The following is an 8,843-nucleotide window of genomic DNA, read 5'->3' as shown; positions in this document are numbered from 1 at the left end:
TGCCCTTGCATTTCCTCAAATTCCAAAAGTCTTATGCCTAAACCAATGACTAGGCATGGCAGGGGTCCTAAGGCAGGTCAGTCCTTTGAGTAGCAGGTCTTCTCCGCAGGCCATCTTTGGCCTGAGGACTGCCCATCCACCTGGCTTCTTAGAAGGGTCCTGCCACGTGCGACTCTACTTACTTGGCTCTGTTCTCACCCCTTTTCTTTCCACATGGGAAGAACCACGTTGTGGCCTTGCTCTGCCCCTTGTAGCTCCTTCCCAGTTCCTCGTTAAAGGATGTTTCAAATAAATCTCTTGCATGCTTAATCTCAACTTGGTGTTTGCTTCTGGAGGACTTGAACCAATGAAAGCAGAAGTGAAAGGTTCAAGAAAGCAGTGGGGGTTGGAGACATGGCTTGTCCATTAAGACACTTGCCTGCAGAGCCCAATGGCCTGAGTTTGATTCTCCAGTGTCTACATAAAGCCATATTCACAGAGTGTTGCTTGTGTCTGGAGTTTGTTTGCAGATGCTAGAGGCCTTGGCATACCTCTATAGAGCATTTTAAAAAGCCAGAACTAGGGCTGAAGGGATGGCTTAGCAACTAAAGCATTTGCCTGCAAAGCCAAAGAACCCAGGTTCAATTTGCAGGAACCACATTAGCCAGATACACAAGGGGGCACACTTGTCTGGAGTTCATTTGCAGTGGCTGGAGGCCTTGGTGCACCCATTCTCTCTCCCTCCCTCCCTCCCTCTTTCTCTGTCAAATAAATAAATAAAATATATTTTAAAAAGGCCAAAATTAGGCTGGGCATAGTGGTGCATGCCTTTAAACCCAGTGCTTAGGAAGCAGAGGTAGGAGGATCACTGTGAGTTCAAGTGGATTCATAAACCAAGAAATGACTACACAATGAATTCCAGGTCAGCCTGGGCTAGAACAAGACACTACCTTGAAACCATTGCCCCCAGCCCCTGAAAAAATATCAATATTATTGGCTGGGCATGGGAGTGGTGGTGATCACCTTTAATCCCAGCACTGAGGAGGTAGATGTAGGAGTATCACTGTGAGTTAGAGGCCATTTTGAGACTACATAATAAATTCCAGGTCAGCCTGGGCTAGAGGGGGACACACCTCAAAAAAAAAAAAAAAAAAAAAAAAAAAAAGAAAGAAAGAAGGAAAAAAAAAAAAAGCAAGCAAGCAAGGTCATATTGTGGAGTCATCACCTAACTTCTTCCTGCCCCCACGTGGTGTGAGATAGCCAAATCCCTTTGTTACTGTTTCTTTAAACATTTTATTGTAAAATTTGACATGCATGTAGAAATGTCCATAAAATAAAATTATACCACATAATGAATTACCAAGAAGGAAGGTCATTACAGAACGTCCCTAATGTTTCTTCCTCAACATTACTTTGTCCTTCTGTGTGAAACCACTCTAACAGGTTTTATGGTAACATACTTCTTGTATTTGCTTTTGTTTGCAGTTTTCCTATAGTTTGTATATTTCTTTTAATTTTTTTATTTTCACAATTTTTTTTTTTTATTTGAGAGTGACAGACACAGAGAGAAAGACAGATAGAGGGAGAGAGAGAATGGGCGCGCAAGGGCTTCCAGCCACTGCAAACGAACTCCAGATGCGTGCGCCCCCTTGTGCATCTGGCTAACGTGGGACCTGGGGAACCGAGCCTCAAACCGGGGTCCTTAGGCTTCACAGGCAAGCACTTAACTGCTAAGCCATCTCTCCAGCTCAATTTTTCACAATTTTTATTAACATTCTCCATAATTATAAAAAATATCCCATGGTAATATCTCCTTAGTTTGTATATTTCTTATGGTTCACCCCAGCTTGCATTCACTGAAATGTATTTTTTAACTGCATATAAAATGGACTCATATGCTGTATCTGATATTTTCTTGCTATACCCTCAAGATTCATGATTCACCCACATCACATGTTTGTAGTTTTTCCTTTTGTGTCTACCTTGCATCGAATCACCACTTGAATTGCTGACTATGAGATGAAAAAGGTGGTGGTTGTTTTGAGCCATTCCATTTTGGAGGTCTTTGTTATGCAGCAAAAACTAACTGATGTAGTCCTATTTATTTGAGACTATCTGTCTAAGTACTCTACCACTTATGAACTCCCGTCACCCTTTATCTACTTGCTGTATCTGCCGACTCTCTAGCAGCCTGAATTATGGAGACATGTTTCTGGCGAAGCATTTAAAAAGTTTAAAAAGGGAGAATATGGGCATGACAGGACCTCTTGTCACTGCAAATAAACTTAGGATGAATGTACTATTTTGTGCATCTGGTTTTATGTGGGTACTGGAGAATCGAACCTGGATCACTGGTCTTTGCAAACAAACACCTTCACCTTTTACTGATGAGGCATCTCTCCATCCCATATTAATTTATTGGTTTGTAAATTTGGTGCTTAAAGAGTAAAATTGTATTAAATTAAAATTATTTCTAAACACCAAGATTTTTTCCCGTTCCATTGCAGAGCTGAATAGTTTTTCTAGATTTGGCTCACATAAGCCAGGAAGATTTTCTTTCTGGTTTTGACCATAGCTTGTGGGCTCAGTTTCTACTCCTCCTCTTGAAGGTACATCTTCTATTCTTCCATGACTATTGACTGTCAGCGTCGTAGGGTAGTTTTTAGTTTAGCTTCTAGAAATAGGTCTTTCCTTTGTTGAAGCAAATTTACATAAAATAGGTCAATTTCACTTTGTCTGCGATTCCCTGTTTGTTTCCACATACATCAGAGCAACCTATCATGTTTTGATATGTCTGGATAGAATTCTGAAGCATTAATTGTTACCTGCTAATTGCTATAAAATTAATGCTTATTCAATATGCCACTTACTCTCTTGACTAGCTTCATTCAGACATTGAAATGGAGGTGGTAAAGTTTCTTTAGTTTGTGAGGGTCTTAAAGCATTTTTATTTCCTCACTTATATGTGTGTCATAGTGTGTGTGTGTGTGTGTGTGTGTGTGTGTGTGTGTGTGTGTGTGTAGGTCAGAGAACAACTCTGGTGTCACTCTGCACAGCTTCTCCAAGTCTCCAGTTGCCAGTAGGATCAAGACCCAGTTTCCCACCATGAAGATAGACCTGAGGACACACCTTCTGTTTTGCTTTCTCAGTCTCACTGTATCAAGCTCCTCATTCTGGCTCCTCAGGTCTATGCCCTGCTCCAAAGCACATTCGTGTTGTCATAGGACCCACAAGCAGAGATCGAGAAATTATAATGACCTCTCATAGATCAGTTGGTTTTCACTACCCTGAAGGGGAAATTCACCTTTATCAAACAATTAGCAAATGTGATTTGAAAGCAGATCTGCTTGAGTAAAAGTTGTTGAAGTTCAGGAGAAGGACTTGTGGATTTCAAGAGCCAAGGAGATCACTCAAGGTGGACAACTTGAGTTGGGGGGGGGGCAGGTGGAATTTTAATGTCATGGGTGCCAAAGTGGTTTGAATTGGGATGAGGAGAGAAGCTGGTATTGCAGTGGGTTTTTGAAGTGACTACATGGTTTGCTTTTTATTTTGAGCTCTTGCCCTTCCATTTTCTCTCAGTTGAAAGAACGCATATTGGCAGTAAGCGATGTGCTGGAGCCATGTGGATCTAACTGATAATTCAATGAGGAATCTGCTGTCCTGCGCGAGCAGATTCGGTGGGTAATATCTCCTTCCAGTGTTTCTTGAACCAAGCCCACTCTTTCTTGACTGTTAATCAAATATGATACTCAAAATATCAAGGTCAGAAAGAATAAAATGCTCCTTACATATCTTAGTTCTAATTCTTGTTGACTTCGCTATTTTCTGACCAGACTGCTAACAGTACACATTGGTATTAGCTGGGGAATTTCACTGTGTCCCTTTCACAGTGGTTCTGATAAGCCCTGTTGCAAGTGGAGAACACTGGTTTGGTTTTCCATTATAACTTTTTGATAGGTTTATTCTCAAGGGAGCTTGAACAGAAGCTTAAGAAAAATCTTATCTCTCCTGAGTGAGCATTTATCAGATGACCTCACAATGGAGCTAATCTTTATAAAAAACATAACTTCCCTCAAGTTCAAACAGATTGTTGTGCAAGTAACAAAGATGGTAAAATAATATTAAGATATCGTGACTACTCTCTGCATGTCAGTCTAATCCTCAAAAGAACTGCTAGTTAAATATGGCTCTCGTCTTCCAGGGAAAGAAAACACTCGCCCATGTCATACAGCTGGTAAGTGTTAGCACTTGAGTTAGAATTATCACCATCATCATCAAGACTACTGGTATTGTATGTGTGTCTCTGTGTGTGTGTGTGTTGTTCTGTGTGTGTATGATGTATGCACAGTATATACATGTTTGTGTGTGTACTGTTTTGTGTGTGTCTGTAATATATGCATAGTATATACACAGCCACATGTTGTTTTGTGTGTTTAATGTATGCATTATATATACATGTGTGTGTGTGTGCTGTTTAGTGTGAGTCAGTAATGTATGCATAGTCTATACGTGGGTGTATGTGTGAGCACTTGTGTGTAGTTTCACACGCTCTGTGCGCACAGGGTAGAGTGTTGGTGTCTTCCTCCTTCACTCCTGCACATTGTTCCCATGAGGCTGAGTCTCTCACTGAACCTGGAGCTGCCGGTGTTCAATCTGGTTGGCCAGACAGCCCTACCAATGCTGCTGTCTCTGCCTCCCTCGGGACTGGTGTGCTGGGCATGCGTGGCCACGCCTGGCTTTTTGCAGGGGGCTGGGATGGAACCCTGGTCTTCATACTTGTACTGTGAGCACTTTACTCCACTGAGCCATCGCCCCAGCCCCACCTGCTGCCATTTGTTGTTCATATATACTTATGCAATGGTCACATCCACGATGAGTACTTTGCATTAAAGAAAATAAAAGATTCCCATAATAGTTCCTTGAGTTAGTCAAATCATGCCTATTCTATCTGAAGAAAGTAAGTTTTGAAGGCTGTCTTTATCACAGTTATGGAACGAGTCAGTAATAGCTCCGGGATCTTAACTGAAACACGAGGGCTCTGCAGTCTTCACACATTCCACGGAGGCTCTGCAAACAGACTTCCTCCATCGTGCCCTCTGCCTTTCTCAGCTGTCATGTTCCTGCCAAGCATATGACAAGATAGGTCCTCTTCCCGCTGCTGCCCCCGAGGGTCTGACTGCTGCTGCTCTCTTGCTCAGACTCCAGCCGGAGCAACGTGCAGAGTAACTGACGTGAATAAAACCTCTCCCTCCAAGGCTTGTCTTAGACACAGCTCATGTTGTGGATTAATGAGACCCTGAGACAGCCCTGCAGGGTTGACGGTGAAAACGGGGCTCCAGTGCCTCAGTGAAGCAAAAACCGAGACTTAAATGGAAAATACTCACATTTTATGGTAAATCAGTTCTGCCTGTGAAATTTCCTCAAACAGGGTATGAGGAGCCATGACAAGCTGGAAAACTAGATTGGCTATTGAGTCAGAAACTTTCTGTTGCATTTTCTAGTCTTCTCATATAGTAGAATTTTAGATCCCCACAGTTAAAAGTTGAGAGAAATTGTTTCACATGTAGGTGTGACACAGCAACTTGTTTTGGATTTTAGGAAAGCATCTTTGACATTTCTGTCTTCAGAGAAAGCCAAGAACAATACAAAACCAGAAAGGCTTCTGTTCCCAGAATTACCAGGAGGGTATCATAGTGAATTTTCTACCTGGATGCCCACAACAGTTTCTCTCTCCTTTTGCATTTGCTCCCTAAATTTTCTCACCTAAATAGAAGACATGACTCTTTGGAGGGCTCTTAAAAGTAGATGTAAAGCCCATTGGTTAACTCCTAAATAGTAGAAGGAAATGACATGGATTTATAGCCCAGTCAGGCATGGTTCTCATGCATGCTAAACTGGAGGAAAGTGCATGGTCATAAGTGGATTCCACTATGAATTGTTTATGATGCTTTGAAAAGGCTCTTGACCTGTGTGAATAATTTCCATTTATAAGTGTGCCATTCATTTGAAGGACCTCTGCTGTCATGCTTGTGCGTTTTACTACACACAATGCCAACTCAGATTGTTACTGATTTTCATGGAGAACAGATGAAGAATTCCTGAGAATATTTTGTCTAATTGTGAAAAAACGTCTCCATCCCCCACTACCCATGTTTATTGTACATTTCTGGCTTTTCTTCCTAACCCTTTTTCCTCTTTGCTCTCCCTCAGGGGTGGGGGTGGGGTAACAAGTAAGCCATTGCTTTCACACATGTGTGACAAGAAAGACACGTTTCAATGAGGGCAAGCCAGATGGTCCTGGCTGACTTTTCATCTTTTGATTTGACAGCCCCCCCTCCCCCCAAAAATAAAATAAAAACAAGGAAAAAACAATCTACCTGAGAATTAATAACATGAAGACTCCAGGGTAGAAAGAGCAGACCCAGGGGTGGGGGTTCATTAGACAGTCTAGACCCTTTGTTGTGACCTGAGTGAAAGTTTGTGGGATGTTATTTCATGGCCTAGTTTCTTCACTTTCTCTTCAGGTTCCCACTCATGGGAGTCAGCAGCTGGCCTGGGCCATGGGAGAGGGGAGGGGGCTGGCATATGCACAGTCTTTCTGCAGGACTCAAGAAATAAGAGGAAAGGGAGCTGTGCTTTTGAGTGTGCTCCTCCCCTAAATAAGGCTCTTCCTATGGTGCAGTAAGGCACGAAGCTGTGAAGGTGGTATGAAGAGACGGAGGTGCAGAATGGCTGGATATCTCAGCAATGACAGAATTACACCCTCCCAGAGTGAGAATTCGGTCCCATGTCCACTTTGCCTGTCTACCATGCTGTAAAAGCAGTAAAACCAGTCAAAGCAGTAAAAACAAGGGCCACCCTGGAAGAGCCACTCTACAGCGACTGCCAACAATATATCAGGCCATTTCTAAGTTCAAACTTTTGAGTTGTAATAGCAAGTCTTTTATAGTGAAGTTCTACTTTTCTAAAGTCCTCTGGATAACCTTGTTAGTAATTTGTGCCAGTTGAGGTTCTTTATGCTTGCTAGTTTTTCACAACATTACAAGTAAAGACCATCCAAGAGAAGGTGAGAAAAATGTGTACTTGTAGTACATCTCCCAGGAAGGAGCCTCTGGTAGCCTTCACATGGACTTGGCGCAGATATATTATGTTTGGAAATTGAAAAATAATAACAAACAACAACAAAACAAAACAAAACAAGAAAGGCATTTTCTAAAACCCCAGGGGAGATATGGCAATGAAGAGAAGCTGTCAGCTGTACTCCATCTACTTCAGATCCAATTAGAACATGTCGGTTAAGACTTCCGAGAAGGAAATTCCCATCAGGTTGTAGGTGTCTTCACAAAAGACAGTATCTGCTACGGTGAAGCAGTAACCACCAAACGCAACCAAGAAAAGGTGTGTAAGGATTAGCCCTATTTCTATTTTCATATTACTCTTTCCAGATGACTCAGTGATGTTTATTGCATATTGAAAGCCGCAAATAGAATGTCAAAGTCCTACTGGTCATAAACCTGAGAAGATGTTGTTATTTTTTTACTCCAGGTCCACAGGCATTAACTGGGATGGATGGCCACAGTGGTGTGAGCAAAACAGGCCAGGAAGGAAAACTGTTCATCTTGCCTATATAGGCAACTTGTGAAAATATTCACATAATAACATGGTCACTGACTACTATTCTGAACAAAAATGACAATTTCATCCTCACGGGTGATAAATGGGTAGGAAAGGTGCACAGATGTGGTGAGGATGAGAGAGGAAAGAGAACTGAAGCTAATCTTCTGTAGTGAGAAACTAATGAAAAACATAATACTTAAAAAAAAAAAAAAACCCAGGCTGGGTGTGGTGGTGCACACTTTCAATCCCAGTACTCAGGAGGGAGAGGTAGGAGTTCAAGGTGTGCCTGAGATTATATAGTGAATTCCAAATCAGCCTGCACTAGACCGAGACCCTACCTCAAAAAACCAAAAAGAAAAAAAACAATCCAAAGAAAGGCATACAAACATGTTATTTAGAGACAAAAAGAGAAATACAGAAGTCAGTAGTGAAGAAAGTTTCCTCTGAAGACGAGGAAGGTAGCAAGAACAGGGGACCATTGCTGATCATAGTTGCTTCTTTAACTTTATAATAATTAACATCCTGCATACAATAAAATTTAAAACAAGAAGAAAAGTAAAAGAGAACAAGGAAAGAAGAGAGGAAAGGAAAGAGGAACACACCTATTTCTCATGCGCTATAGCAGAAAATGTTAATAGAAATATCAAGTCCAGGGCTGGAGAGATGGCTTAGCAGTTAAAGCATTTGCCTAAGAAGCCTAAGAACCCGGGTTCAACTCCCTAGTACCTACGTAAGCCAGATTCACAAGGTAGCACATGGCTTTGGAGTTCATTTGCGGTGGTTAAGAGGGCCTGGTATGCCCATTCTTTCTATCTGCCTTTCTCTCTCCTCAAAGTAAGTACAATAAATGTCAAGTGCACTTGAACTTCTCATGACACACACCTTCCAAAAAAGACTATATGGGGTAGCCATATTAACTTTTGGCATGTCTGTTGATACACTATCCATGTGGAGACATTATCATCATATAAAAATGTTCACAATACTCACATAACACTTATCCACAGAGTGAAACAAAGAGTATTGATCATCATAGTAAAAACAGGATATACAATGACAGATGCCAAAATTGTTAAAGGAAACTGTGATAACTGTAGCCATGAAAAAACACATGACAGGAAACACTTATGTCATCTCATTTCAGCTTTTATTCTACATCCCAGTTCACTGTACTAAATGATATAAATATGGAAGCATATAATGCAGAAAGGAAAGCTATCACACTTCTACTTACATGGTCCCTAATT

Source organism: Jaculus jaculus, chromosome 5, assembly GCF_020740685.1.
Source record: "Jaculus jaculus isolate mJacJac1 chromosome 5, mJacJac1.mat.Y.cur, whole genome shotgun sequence".
NCBI lineage: Eukaryota > Metazoa > Chordata > Mammalia > Rodentia > Dipodidae > Jaculus > Jaculus jaculus.
This window is presented reverse-complemented; position numbering follows the sequence as displayed.